The following is a 16,059-nucleotide window of genomic DNA, read 5'->3' on the forward strand; positions in this document are numbered from 1 at the left end:
TGCGGTGCAAGATCATTTGCGGATTTACAATGTACCTTTGGAAGGCTTGGCTGTGATAATGGTGGTGAGTGTGGATGCTGCTTACCCATACGAACTGTTTTATTCGTGGGTGACATTTCCGGAGGTGGACGCTAATTCTGGTGTGTTCCACACATACACTCCCTCTGTTGTACCAAATGAATATACTCCGTACAGGGCACAGGAAGTTCCTATTGACGTTTGGCAGCATCAAGTTTGGTTGGGTGGCGCCCTACCCCATTCTTTAACCGTTCCGAGGTTAGGTCCTTTGTCCATCCCAGGCGCAAATTGGCCTGTTTTGGCTGGATTTACTCCTCATCCTCTACACGGCAATTGTAACCTAGCTGGACTTCGTAGACTACATGTAGTCTCTATTGCCGTGATTAGAGCCTTGGTACACTACATTAGTCGTAATCTTCCGGGTGGCCCCCCGGGGGGTGCAGCGCTTCCGGCCGGTCAGGGTGGTTTGAAACTCAGTCCCAGCATGGTCAATGCTGTCATGGGCAAGAGGCCCCAAGATAAGGATGATTTTCCTTTCTGGCTTGCCGAGAAATTTGACCTGCTGGAAGCTGTATTTCCTAATACGACTCCTGGTGAAAAACACCGGATTCTAACGCTTAGTTTGCCGAAAGATTTGGCCCCTGAACTCGTTGACTGTGAGACCTGGGGTAAGATTTTTGCGGCGGTCTATGCGAGGTGCTACGGCACTCCGTCTATGGCTGTGCTGCCTACGGTCCTTAAACGTGTTCAAGATGATCACGGACCGGAGTCTGTGGTTGAGTTAGGTATGCGCTTGTGTGGCACCTTTGATGTGGTTTGCGATCTCATCCTTGCTAATGTCAAGGGGGATGCAGTGAACTTTCAGGTTGCAAACACTTTGGCAGCGCTTCCCGATGCTGAGAAACCCCGACAGTTAGCGAAAATTATTGTGGCGGCTTATAAAACCGTGGGTCGCAATAGTAAGGGTCTTAAGCCTTTTTCTGTTAAGGAGAAAAAGCAACCCCAGGGACAAGCTTCGGAAACAGAAGCTCAGCCCAAGTCCAAGAAACAGAATTGGCCTAAGAAACAGAAACAGGGAAAGCAACAGCAACAACAACAAACACAGGTTTCTCGCCCTGCGTCTCCGTTGCCTGCGCAAACAGAACGTGTTTATGACTTGAGCGATCGCGTGACGATTAAATCTCCTGATCGATTTCAGGTTTCTGATCAACGCTCTCCTCGTTCCTTTCAGGACTCATCGGCCTCGACGACCGGTGGTGGAGGGGGCGGCAGGGGTCGGGGTGGCCAGCAAGGACGTGACCAGCCCCGCCCGAAAAACGGTGCAGGAAAGCAGGAAGGCTCAACGCCGAAGAGACCACAGTTTGCCAAGAAGAAAGTCGCGGCTTTAACAGCGCATCGATATGCCACAGATAGTGAGAACGCGGCTTCGGAATCTGACGTGGGCTCTGACCTTGCTGGACAGCGCGGCGGAGATTACCATAGTGAGAGAGGCCCTGTGTCCACTACTGAAGGTGACAGCGAGTGATGCTTATATTGTGATAGAAACAGCTTATACAAGAGTTGCTCCCCCTGATAGACTTTTTGAAATTTTCCTGTTAATAGAAGGTGACATACATCGAACCATAAAAGGGGTATTTTGGGAAAATCTTTCGTCTACGTATGACATTTTGCTTTCGGAGGCTGACTGGCCCCCACCTTTTGTTCTCGCAGCTCCGCGAGGGGAGGAGGTAATCCTCCCTAGTTTCGCGAGCACAGTCTCGAAAGAGGATGCGCTACATTTTGCAGAAGAGTGGGCTCTGGCACTAGCGCCGGCTGTGTACCGCAATCAATGTGGTTGGGATAAATTGTCCCCGAGCCACGAGATTCCTTTACTGTCTCAGCCACAGCCTCAACCTCAATATCCCATAGGACGTGAAGCCAAAGCTTCCGTCGCGGCAATCCTTGAACAATTGGAATATCAAGGTGTAATTGAAATGTGTGTGTCACCGATGAATAACCCTCTTTTTACTGTGAACAAGCCAGACGGTTCGTATCGTTTGGTGTTGGATTACCGGCATATAAACTCGCATTGCTGTAACTGTGCAGTACAGAATACTCACGGCTCTGCCCTAGTGAATAGTCTTGTGCGTAAGCGGTTCAAAACCACGCTTGACATTTCCAATGGTTTTTATGCCCATAGATTGGATGGTCTAAGTTCCCAATGGACCTCCTTCACATGCGGCGGTGTCCAAAAACAGTTTCGCCATTTGCCTATGGGCTATAAGAATAGTCCTGGGATTTTTACTGCCCGCATAGTCTCTCTTTTGGAGAGAATCAACCCGGATGCTTTTTCGTATGTGGATGACATATATCTCACAGACGACGAACTTTGGGAGCATCTGTGTCGAGTCAACGGAATAATTTGTACCTTTGCAAATATGGGTAACAAATTTAACTTTGCAAAATCGCACATTGCAGAGTACACAGTGTTGTTTCTGGGCTACGAGCTCAACAATGAAGGTAAAGGTTTGGCTCCTCACTTCCTGGAGAAATGCGCACAGCTGCGCGCTCCGACAACACTGAAAAAATTGCAATCTTTACTGGGATTCTTAAATTTCGGAAGGACATACATTCCGGAATATGCCCAGCGTATCAAGCCTTTGTATGCTTTGATACAACCATCTTTTTCCAAATCATGCTGGCTGCCTGAGCATTCGGCTATACTGCAACCCTTGCAAGCTGATCTGCTCGCTTCTGAATTTTTACAGACTCGTGATAACCAAACCAACCTGGTGATAAGAATTATTCCTGGGACGGTGGGTTTCACGTACCTAACTTTTAATGAGGGAGATACAGTACCTATTGCTTATAAGTCACACTTGTACACTTCGGCTGAATTGCGATTTTCCACTGTGGAGAAAGTTTTAACACTGTACAGATGGCAATTCTCAAGGAACGTGCCCTGTCACAGGGAAAATGCATGTTGGTTGTTACCCCGTGTCCTGCCTTGGAGGCAGTTACGAAAGCCAGTGTACCTAATTCTAAAGCTTTGCACCCTCGGTGGATTCAATGGGCTGCTTCCTTGACGTCCCAGGATGTCACGTTTATTTTTGGCGCCTCATTACGGTCGCAGGAGTACTTACAGTATGAATTCGTTCATCCGGCTCCTTTAGCAATGCGGCCTTTGAAGGATTTCCATTGCATCATTTACACTGATGGTTTGGCGCAGGTTGCACATGGCTCTAAACATGCCTACGTTTCCGCATGCACCATTGTGGTCGGTGCCGTGGTGAACGATGAGTTCAAGTCCAGTGTCGTGCACACGCAGACACTAGGGGACTGCACCGCACAATTAGCAGAACTTCGTGCTCTGATGCTCGCATTGGAGTACGCTGATCCTAGTGTGACGACTTTGATTGTAGGTGATTCTTACTACTGTGTCCAGTCTTACAATGAGAACTTGTTCTTTTGGATTCAGAATGACTTTCGTGATTCCAAGGGTAGCACAATAAAGCATAAGATGATCTGGGTCCGAGTGGCTGAACTTAAGGAGAAGTTGCCACTTGTGTTTGTGATTCATACTGTCGGCCATCAGCGTGTTGGAGTTCACGCTGTCGGTAACTCGCTTGCTGATGAAGCGGCGAAATCGGCGGTATCAAAATATTTTGTTGCAGCAGTTACACGGTCCAAAAGTAAAATAGATGATGACATCTTGGCAGCTGTGGCTGCCACTGAGAAGGGAGGTAAATATCCTACGGGGTTCCCTTTGAAGTACACATACCCCTTAAGTCCCAATAAGGTTCCTTATGTGATAATACCTGATGTTGGAGAACGTTTGATTCCCAACTTGGATCGCAGGGCTACGTTGATTACAGCGGTGCATGAAGGTGTGGCATCTGCGCATGCGGGCGTCTCGGCCACTGTAACTCAGCTACAACAATGTTTCTGGTGGCGGGGACTGTACAAACAGACGCGCGATTATCTCCTTTTATGTGACATTTGCCAGCAGATTAAGCCTTCGACTGCTGCTCGTCCGCCTCAGACACAGTGGTACATATCTAATAAACCACTTGGTTGTGTTTATTTAGATCACTGCGGTCCTTTTTCTTCTGATACTGCGTATAAGTACATCTTAGTAGCAGTTGATTCATGCACACGCTTTGTATGGGTCTGGCCCCATCGCAGCGCTGATTCACGGACTGTCATAAAAGATTTGCGTGTATTTGTAGGGATTTTTGCCTGTGGTACCTTCCATTCAGCTCAGGGTCCAGCTTTCGCCTCTAAGGCGTATAAGGATGCTATGATTTCGTTGGGGGTCCAAGTCAAGTTTTCGTCTCCATACAGACCTGAGGGTAATAGTGTAGTGGAACGAATGAACCGTGACTTAAAGCAATCTTTGACAGCACGAGTTATAGGCACTGGCAGAAACTGGTTGGCCCACCTCAATGGCGTGCAGCGTGCTCTTAATAATCTCCCTAGAAGGTCTCTGGGTGGGCGGACCCGGTACGAAATGCTCTTTGGTATCAAGATGTATGTCCCTGACCTCGACGGTCTAGACTGGGTGGCCCAAGCCACGGCCTTTGACGTAGATGAACATTGCAATGTTTTACAGGATCTACAAAAGACCAGAGACGGTCTTGCAAAGGAACATTTGCCCTCCACATCGGATGATGCGTTGCCGATCCCGGTAGTTGGCTGGCTACCCAAAGTTGGAGAACTGGTTCGAGAGAAGATCGATAATAAAAAAGAATTTGGGGCCAGATGTAGGTGGCCATTTACCGGCCGGTAACGGCCGATTTCGGCCGTTACCGACCGGTAAATGGGTATTTGGAATGTAGGGGGCCAATTTTACCGATTCGGTAAATTTACTGTATCGGTAAATTTACCGAATCGGTAAAATACCGAATCAGTATTTTTACCGATTCGGTAACTTCTAGATGTAGGTGGGACTCTTCTGAGTCCCAAAGGCCTTTCAGATTCGGTATTTTACCACCCAATCCAATTGGGTGGTAAAATACCGAATCCAGGTGTGCATGCACATGTGTGCATGCACACCTATGCCATGTGACAGACAGACATGCCCTTAGGGCATGCCTTAGACATGCCCTAAGGGCATGTCTGTGTGCCACATGGGACACATGCCTGTATTTGGGGTGCTAGAGGGTGTCAAAGTGACACCCCCTGCACCCTTGCTGGAATCGGTATTTACCGAATCGATAAATACCGATTCGGTAATGCCCATTGATTCCTATGGGCTTCAATGCCCATAGGAATCAATGGGCATTACCGAATCGGTATTTAGAGAATCGGTAAATACAGAATCTTAACGATTCGGTATTTACCGATTCTGTAATACCTACATCCCCCCCCCTCTATTTTACCACTTCTTAAATACCGAATCGGTAAAATTCGGTATTTAAGAAGTGGTAAAATAAAATTACCTACATCTAGGCCTTGGTCCTTCCTATCGAGTACCGGTTCCCGTTCTTGGAGTGAAGGGCACGAGAACAGTCATATTACCACCACTTCCAGGTCGTAAGGAAAATGTCAAGATACACAGGGTCACCGATTCTTCATAGTATGACACCGGTGGTCTCCTGTCCTTCGATTGTGAGAAATTCTGTGTTGGCCACTACTTCTAATGCTGAGCCAGAAGTGGCCCTCGAGTTGCCTTTTGTTTCTAGGGCTAGATGTAGGTAAATAGGTTTTACCGATTCTTAAATATCGAATTTTACCGATTCGGTATTTAAGAATCGGTAAAACCTATGTAGGTAAAAAAATCGGTAAAAAATACCGATTCGGTAAGATTCGGTATTTACCGATTCGGTAAATACCGAATCGGTATTTGCTATTGAATCCTATGGGCCTTGAGCCCATAGGATTCAATAGCAAATACTGATTCGGTATTTACCGAATCGGTAAAAATACCGAATTGCCAAGGGGGACAGGGTGTCACTTTGACAGCCTGTTGCACCCCTGTTTTTGGCTTGTGTGCCATGTGGCACACATAGATGCCCTAAGGGCATGTCTGTGTGCCACATGGCACAGGTGTACATGCACAGATATGCATGTACACAAGAATTCGTTATTTACCATGCAATTGTATTGCATGGTAAATACCGAATCCTGAAAGCCCTGTAGCAGTGTTAAAAGTGCTACCTACATTGGAAACATACAGAATCAGTAATTTTACCGATCGGTATATTTACCGAATCGGTAAAATTTACCGAATCAGTAATTTTACCGATTCGGTAATATTACCGATTCTGTATGTTTTCAAGGGCCCTACATCTCCATAGCCCAATACCGGTCGGAAATGGCTAAAAATCGGTATTTTTGGCCGTTTCCGACCGGTATTGGGCTACCTACATCTGGCCCTAATCCTTTATTAAGTACTATTCCTGTTAATAACATTGATGACCTAGATTACACCTATCCAGCTGATTTATCGATGCCTGCTTTTCAGACACGTTTGGCCACAGAATCCAGATTCTCCTTTGACTCTGTTTCAGTACATTCGAAAAAACCCTCACGTTTTGCAGTTTATGCCACTTTATTTAAAAAACATTTTTTGACTCCCCCTTGGACCTATATTTGGCTGGTACTTTTTTCGGTTTACCTTTTTATGTCAATTGGTTTTGTGTTTTATTTTTTCCGTCTCATCGATGGGCACTATGTTGAGGAGAGAACATGCATTCGGCATCTTAATGGAACTTTGGCCCCACTTTCCTCGTCACATTCAGCACACAGACTGAAGAGAGACTTGAATTTTGTTAACATAACTGCTTGGCCTGTTCTTGATGGGATTGTGTGGGATGTGGTTAAATTTCAAATCCATGGCCCCACTGAAGTGGTTAATGTCCCTAATGTGCTCAGAGTGAACATGGGGGATGTGGTGAAACAAAACATACATTCTGATGATTGGGATTTCAGGCCGTAGAATCATTATTCTCTGACTTGAAATATTATGCTGCCTTTGATGCTGAAGATTTATATTTAGATTCTGCTAAATATGGTGAATTATTTAGCTTTCAACATTTTGGTAACCATTATCTGCATAAAACAAATTCCAGTAGGAGTACTGTAAATTGCACACAGTGGGAACATTGCCCAGCACCATTACAAGGCAGCTCTAGTACATTTTTGAAAAAGTACACATATTTTACCGACTTTATTCAATCAAGTCCTGAGTCCTTTTATTTTAAAATGACACAAAAGTCCATGTCCAAAGTTAGACTTACCGATACTAAATTGTTGTATTCGAAGTCCTTTCTAGACAAATTAGCTGTAGAGGGCTACGAGCTATGGAAGGAAACCATTGACCTTAAATCAGTTTGGGGTTCAAAAAATTGGCAGGTACAAGGCATTGAGGCTTTGCACCATGCATGTCTCATCCCAAATCATATGTTGTTTTTAAATTCTACCATTTTTCAAACAACATGCTTTGGATTGGCAACTTCGAAAAAATTGAATACACCTACTATCCCTGATTTGGAGGAGTATTCCGGTTGGAACAATTTTACACAGTTTTCCATTCGAGAATTGCAAACACTGTTGCACAATTCATCCTTTAATGTATCCAGTTTGGATTCGAAGGGATGGCTGGTGTGGCACAGAAGCTCTGATTCGTGCCAACGTCGTTTTCTGGGTTTAGCTGACGGATTTACACAGGTCAGGCCTGATCCCCGTTTTGATAATGACCATTCTGTCACCACTTACTCAATGGGCAAATTGTGTCAGAATTGGCTTCATCATTCTACATTAGCTGCTGTTAAATTGCATCTATCGAAGCTGAATGATAATGTGGATTTAAATGATTTCATCAAAGGCCCGGCTAGTGGTAGATCTAAAAGATGGATTTATGCAATTTACAATGAAATCTGGAAGACTTCACAGATTGAGGCAGCTAAACGCCTTAGAGCTATTGATCAAGCTAATTTGGAAAAGGTGCTTGCTGTTGTGGATAATAGTATTAACATGCTTTCTTCACGCATTTACACGTTGAATAATATTGCATCTTCTGTTGTTGATATTGTACATGATGAAGTGTCTGTGTTATACCATGGTCAAAATCAATTGCGTTCCGTTATGCAATTTGCCTGGACCCTGCAGACGCTTAAGTCTGGTAGAGTGCCTTGGAATTACATGAACGTGTCCTCCCTGTTTGCCCCTTTTAATCTGACAGACAAACAACGCATGCTTTCAATGCGTGATGCGACCTTTTCCATGTTACACATTGAGAGGTTGGAATCTTTACCGTTCTCTGTAGCTGAGGACACTGCTGCAACGTGGCTTATACACGGTTTAATCACATTACCATTTGCTTTGTACAAATTTACACATTGTATGCGATATATTGCGATTGGGAGATATGAACCATTAGGAAGCTCATTTCTCCATGAGGCATGGTCCCTTCCGTTCACTTATAGGTGCCTGAAAGATGAGAAGGAAGTTTATCTTAATGGGGAAGAATGCACAGAGACACCTGATCATTCATTGATATGCAGACACATCCAGTTGCACGGTTCTTGTAATCAGGACCGGCCGAATTTAGCCTGTGTTTTGAAAGGTACTCCGGTTCCCGCAATAGTTCCAACGTTTACATTACTGGCAAACGGTAGTTATTTACTGTTGAATAACGAGGAATGTTGTGGGTTAATTAAAGGTATCGCTTATGTGGTAACAGTATCTGAACGTGTGGTCTGTTGCAAAAACTTTCTGTATCCTTCTACACATGGGACTTCAGATGTTTCCATCTGGCCGCGCATCCCAACCTTGAAAGCAGAGCTCAATGGTATGAGTAGAATAAGAGCCCTTTTGTCTCAAAAAGAGGTGGCCCTGAGTTCGGCCCGAGAAACATTTGTCCTTCACATAGCTAACACGCGCACAGAGGTGCAGGCGCTTTTGAATACTGATTTGCCATTACATTTCAGCGAGCTGGTTCATCAAATCTTTAATGCCTCCTCCACGTCTGGCCTCCTTCACTTTTTGAAAATAGTTAGCAGTGGTCTCGTGACTTCCTTCGAGAAAATATTTGGAGTCATCCCTGCCTTTTTTCATTCTATATTTTCAAGTCTGTTTGGTGGCTTCCCTGTTTTGCTAGCATTGGCTGCAGGCGTTTTGGTGATATTTTGTTTTATTAAACATGGATGCCTGTCCTGCGCTAGAAGCCGCACAGCCCCTCCTGCCGCTGTTTCGTAACCGGATGCTTGATTACTAATACCTTCTGATTTACTCGAGTTAACCATCAGGCTACATGAACAACATTTTGCCAGAGTAAGATGGGGTATCCAGGGCCAGGTAACAGATCCCTTCCCAGTGACCTGAGGAGTGAGACAAGGGTGTGTCTTGGCACCAACCCTGTTCTTACTCTTCATCAATCAAGTAGTACAGTTTCTCTCAGCCACACCGACAGATGCGCCAGTCTTGGGTGGGACCAGGTTCCCCCTTTTAATTTTTGCCGATGATACTCTAATCTTGGCAAAAACGCAGGTGGGTCTCCAGACAGCAATAAATAAGTTTGTGGATTTTTGTAGTCTAAATGACCTCGAAATTAATGTTTCAAAAACAAAATTTATGGTTCTGACCAAGAACAAACCATTAAGGGGTCATGTAACCATGAATGGGACTATTTTGGAACAAGTAGAGGTAATGACGTACCTAGGGGTAGTAATAGACTACAGGCTACGCTGGAAGGAACAGATCGAGGCACTCAGTTTAAAATTTACCCGTTTAACGGGATGTCTTGTGAAAGAACAGCGTTGTTCCCAGACAAAAAGAGTCTTGCCGGCGCTCAAAATCTATAATGCAAAAATTAGCTCAGCCATTCTTTATGGCTCGGATTTATGGGGAAACGTAGATCTTGCTGTTCTGGATAAAATCCAGAATACGTTTTTTCGTAGTTTGGTAGGTCTCCCGCCATCGACACCATCACTTCCGCTTATGTTAGATATGGGTTGCCAATCTATTACATATCATGCCCAATATAGGATGGTTGCTTTATGGAGACGTATCTGGTCCACACCGGAACTATCTATGTTTGCCAAGGAGATTCAGGATGTGAGATCGATACAAGGGGCAGGGAATATATCCTAGTTCAAAACAATGAAGACTACACTTTTTAGAATGGGTCTTCACATGCAGTGGACAGATCCGGTAAATCATACTTTCCCGTTGAAAAAAGAATTTAAACTCTTATTCTGGGCCACAGTAAAGGAAGATCTGGTTGTGCTCTCACAGAAACCTAATTTGACAGGTACTTTCCTGGTCCACAAAGTGGTTCCGCACATTGAGACCTATTGGGACACCATTACTAAAAGTGCAGACAGGAAACTGTATCATAAATTTCGAGTTGGGACATTGCCATTAAGGGAATTTACTAATAAGTTGCATAACCAACCGTTTTTGCACTGTCCCTGGTGTAGTGAGCAAAGGGAATCCTTAGGCCATTTTCTTTTTGCATGCCCAGCATATTGCGCACCACGCCGGAAATGGCTCAAACCCATTTGCAGAAGGGTCAATACACGTGTGTGTGAAGAAGCACTGTTAATCCTAAGATTTAATACAGCAGAATGGTTGTCCATAGGTATGGCAAAATATCTTGGATGGGCTTGGACCATTAGAGCCAGGTATCTACAAGGTGATATATGATAAAATTGTAACAGTAGTAATATACTAATACTTATGACCTATTGAATGAATTATTATATTTTTATCAACTGGAAAAAACGTCTTTCTATGCTATTTAATTGACTTTTTTAAACGGATATGTGATTGTCTATATTGTATTTTTTAAGATCTGCACTTATTTATGTTGTACTTTTGTATACATTTTATCTGTTGTCTTTTATGAAGAAAACTTCAAAATAAAGACGTTAAAAAACTGAAACTGATTACTATGGCGCACTGCCGCTTGCTACTTTGAGCACGGCATTTGGATTATCATTTCGGTTTTCCTATTTCACATGTGTACAGCCTGTGTTTCATTGCCTGAGCTGCGATTTTGACTGGGCCCTTGATTTGTGTCTCTGAAAGACGGTGTCTCCTGACGTCGATTTTAATCATCTGATGAGTCCCGTAGTTGCTCACGAATTGATTTGTTCTGGCGAAAGGATTATGGCCTTGGCAGCGATGCATGGACTAATGGGTCATTGGGACATACTCGCAGCAGTGCATGAAATCTTAGCACAGAGCTTTCTTGAGAACCCACCGAGTTGTCCTCTGATGATGCTAGAGGATCCAGTACTGGAGGAGCACGTATGTTCTTTCCCACTACTTAATTGGATTGCTGAACTGTTTTCGGATGATGACAGTGATTTCATGCTGGAGGCTGTAGCTGCATATTTTGCATATTCAGTCCTATCCTGAAGAGCCTTCGGAACTTTTGCTGATAGCACGTTCCTGGTGCATTTTTTTTAGGGGGTGCTTTTTGCGTACAAACAATTTTTTCAAACCCCATGCCTATTGACTTGAGTGAAAGTGGAAAAATTTAATTGAACAATTTAGCACTTTTTAGTTTGACCGCTATAAGGTCATCGCATCAGCTTTTGGAAATTGCCTTAGCTCATTATTATTGAAATCTGCTTTCATGTTATGCCCCTATTCTGGTCTTACCTTGCCTTATCTTGACCGTGCTTGGATCATTGGGGGGTGTCATATAGCTACTTCTTTTCTATATACTGTGTTAAGTTAGCATGAGCTTATTAAATGTTTAAACGCCATTTTTCCTTTTGCTTAATTTTGCATACGACACAGAATTGTTATTTTAGCTTTCAACCTAGAAGAGCGTTGTGATTTACTTGAGAATAATATGTTATTGCTCTGATATCAGCTTTGCTTGGTACACTGTCTGCACAGTGAGTGCTGAAGCCTCCAAGAATAACTCGACACAGTGTTGTTGTGAGGTCTGATCTTCGCACATTCCTCGACATAACACAAATGCAGCTGCTGCCAAAATCGGGCTTTAAGCGGGTTTTATATTGAGTTTCTGAGAATGCACATACACACTTGATGGTGCTTCGCATGCAGAGAGCTGGTGGAAGATGATGTGATCCTCTGCCACTGAGATTTTGAGGTATGGGCCCGCCCTGCTAAAACCCAAAAGAGACCTTCATGGATATAATATACTATGCTAAATAGGGAGGGTGAGAAATAGGTGTTGTTAATTCCTATTCATTTCAGCATTGACAGCATGCTGTCACCGTTTGCTTTCTATGGACTAGTAACTATGCTGATAACTTTGTTTCTTATAATACGTTTGCTTGTATCATATAAGATACTGCGTTTGAGAACCCTGCATTAGTAAATAAATATTTCAAATATGCACGTGTCCTCATTTACTCCACGTTCTGGTTTGAAATGATTATATAGCGAAAGAGTGTTTATGTGTTCCACGATACCTGAGGTATTCTAAATTCATGTTCTGGTTTGTCTAAACATTGGGAGTTTGTTATGACCAATGAGACACTGTAGCTAGCTCGGTAAGGGGATTTTGGGTACTGAGGTGAGTTTTGGGCCACCCTAATTCACTGAGGTTCCAAATCTCTATGCACAGTTCTGTAGGAGAACGGAATTCCCGCTACACCGCTTACCCTTCACTCAAGCTCAGAAGAACTTGCTACTCCTTCAGTGTTACCCTTTCTAGGTGATATAACACCAAAGTTTCTCCAGCAAACTCTTTGCTATATGCACTCTTACTTTTATACAGAAAATAGTCCCTAATTTAACACTGCCAGCCCTATCTAGGTTCACAGTGCTATTCCAACAGACGTGTAACCTCAGAGCAGTGTGGCTTCCATTTACCATCCGCAATTCCTTCCCACGATTTCCAGGTATCACTGTACCTGTGTTTCCAGACAACATAAAACAAGACACTAACTTTTCATGTTAAGAACATATAATCAATATTCAAAAATTCTGTCCTATGAAAATACCAATATAATCAATAAAAGCATCTATTCAAAATTAGCAAAAATAAATCCTTACTATTTTCAAAGCTTTAAAAATAAATCCTAGCACATTAACAACATTTCACAACCCTATTGATACTCACACCACTCTAGCAATCACCTTCTTGCATCACCTTCCAGTACTGCTTTGCCAGTCTTCAACTTCTGAGCATTGGAGTTAGGAATTAGGACTTGGACATTTATCTAACTTGGGCAATTATTCTACTTCCCTCTTAAGGTCAATGATCCATTAGTTGAATAGTTGATGCTGACATCAATAATCCTTAATCACCAAACGAATCAATAATGACCATCCTCAGCTTACCAGAAACTGATACAGCTGTAATTGCACTGTAATTTCTCAATGCAAAACCTCTTCTACCTCTATTTTACCGCTGAAAAGGTGTTGGGCCCTTGACACCATGTATTACCTTCAGGAGACTTTACATAAACATGAACAGTCAAAAATGCAATTATTTATGCAAGCCAATGAAGAGAGTTGTTGAGTATTTTAAAGGGTTTTATTTTCTAGTCAAAAGTATTTTTTTTTTCCTGACCCTTTATTCATTAGTAAAATATCAATCAGGTTACAGAATTTGGAAAACAGAAAAATAGCATTAATACAGAACATATTACAGTCTGCATATAAGCATCACACGTAGAAAAGAAAATGTGGCACAAATGTAAGTCAAAACTCTTAAAGAGTTTCTAAGAAAGTGTTTCTAAAAAAAAGAGTGGGTTTTTCAAGGCTAATCAATAAATAATATTTGGCAAAAATCTCCCATAAAGAGAAATAAATGCATAAGACAAATAAATCTTTTCAGACCTAGTTAATTAGTCAAAGTATTAACTTAGAATTTTAGCATCTAAACCTGTTCTAATCAGCTGCACTCTCTGCTCTGGTGATGCTCAATCTGTCTCTCCCCCTCTCCATCATCTGACAGAAAGGCTGCTCCTTGAAAATGCCCCTCCTTCACAAGTCTTCAGAGGAATGTTGGAATCTACGGGGGAACGCATTTCCTCCCTTTGCAATGATTCAGAGAGTGTTGTTGATGGTGAGGAGGCAGAGTTGTCAGATAGTTCTGATAACTAGTTTTTGGTGCTCAGCCTTAGTTTCCTGGGTTACAGAAGTCAGTGGTCGAAGAGCCTCTCTTGATTCCTTTTCAAAATGGAATGTTGTTGATTCCAGATGGCGGGGTTCATCCTTTGGTAGTCAAAGGGATATTGAACCTTCTTGTTTTGAAGATTTCCGGAAAGGAGAGCACTTCAGAGGCCTTTTGGAACAGCTCTGGAATTGCTCTTGGGCCACAGGAATTTGAAAGCACTAATTTGAAGCATGTAAGAGTTGGGTTAGTTGGCTCCTATAAAAGGACTTGGATCCTGTGGAGTCTTCTACTGTAGATTTATCAAATTTGTTGTCTTTTTTTTGTAAAGAGGATTGAGTCATGGGACCATTAATTGTTATAGATCATCTGTGGTGGCTGGCCATGCTGTGTTTAATGGTTTTTCTATAGAAAGAGACATTTTCATTTGTAAAGTAATGAAAGGTATTAAGTTGCATAGACCACATGGGCCGAGGCACAGCCAGCCATTTGTTAGATGTAGATTTGATTGTTGAAAAACTGGAGAGTTGGTCTTCTAGTAGGTTTTTGGTTTTAAAACAATTATCATGTAAATTGGTGACTTTATTGTCTTTGGTTTTCTTTAGAAGAGTTTCTGATGTTAAAGGTTTGGAGGTAAGTAATCGATTTTATAACCAAAATCATCAACAGTTCACTTCGACAAGGTTGCATTCCAGATACCCTCAAAGTCAGTCAAGTCTCACCCATCCTTAAGAAACCAACAGCTGACTCCACGAATCTTAACAACTATTGTCCTATATCCAATATCCCTACCCTGGTCAAACTGCTTGAAAAATGTGTGCACCACCAACTAACAAAACATATCGTTCACTTTGACCTCCTTGACAATCACCAATGAGGCTTCAGAGCAGGGCACAGCACGGAATCAACCATGACTCACATTATTATTGATGATGCACTTCAAATCATGGACCAGAACGGCTCATGCCTACTCATCCTGCTGGACCTATCCTCAGCTTTTGATACGGTCAAACACGAGAGTTTGCTGGATCTGCTCAGACTGAGGATGGGTCTTTCAGGACCAGTACATAACCGAACACAACAATTCAAGATTAACAACACTCTTTCCAACCCAGTTCCAGTAAGGCTGAGCGTCCCACAAGGATCACTTTCCCCGACATTGTTTAACTTGTTCATGGAGCCGCTCACCGAAATTCTTCAAGCGACTAACGTGCAATATCATATGTACACTGATGATACAAAACTGTATCTAAAGATTAACACCTTAGAAGACATTAAACAGCTTAACTCCACACTCATGAACACCCAAACATGGTTGGCAGAAAATCATCTCAGACTGAACGCTCTAAAGACCAAATTCCTCCTTATAGCCCCCGCTAAAATCCCTTTGATGCAAAACTTAATCCAACATCTCACTGCACTCAACGTGCAACCAACTATTGTGGACTCAGCAAAATCACTGGGAATAACTCTGGACACCAATCTCACCATGCAGAAACACGTCAGCAAACACTACAAAGGGAGCAAACTTCCAGTTAAACATTCTAAGGAAATTGAAGCCATTCTTGCCAGTCAACGACTTCAAACAGGCTGTACAAGCGCTAGTTATCCTCGTGTGGATTATGGTATTGTCTCTCTATGCGGCCTCCCAAAAGCGACTACAGCCCCCCTTAGAGCATCAATAAACTCTGCAGCAAGACTCATCACCGGTTCGAAAAGAAGTTCCCACATCTCCCCTGGCTTAAAATCCCTGAACTGGCTCCCGTTCGAAGCAAGAATTCAGCTAAAAATTGCTTGCATGACACATAAGGCCTTACACCACAAGGCACCCATTTATTTCACACAGAAATTGACAATCTCTAATGGCTCAAGGTCCTCTAGGGGTGCAGATAACCTTCTACTGAAACCTCAAAGATTCAATTAAAAAAAACATATAAATGAACCTTCTCTGGTATGGTGCCTAGGATTTAGAATACTCTTCCCCCTGAAACCAGCTTGAATTCTTCTTTCGT

The sequence above is a fragment of the Lissotriton vulgaris genome, chromosome 6 (assembly GCF_964263255.1).
Source record: "Lissotriton vulgaris chromosome 6, aLisVul1.2, whole genome shotgun sequence".
Taxonomy (NCBI): domain Eukaryota; kingdom Metazoa; phylum Chordata; class Amphibia; order Caudata; family Salamandridae; genus Lissotriton; species Lissotriton vulgaris.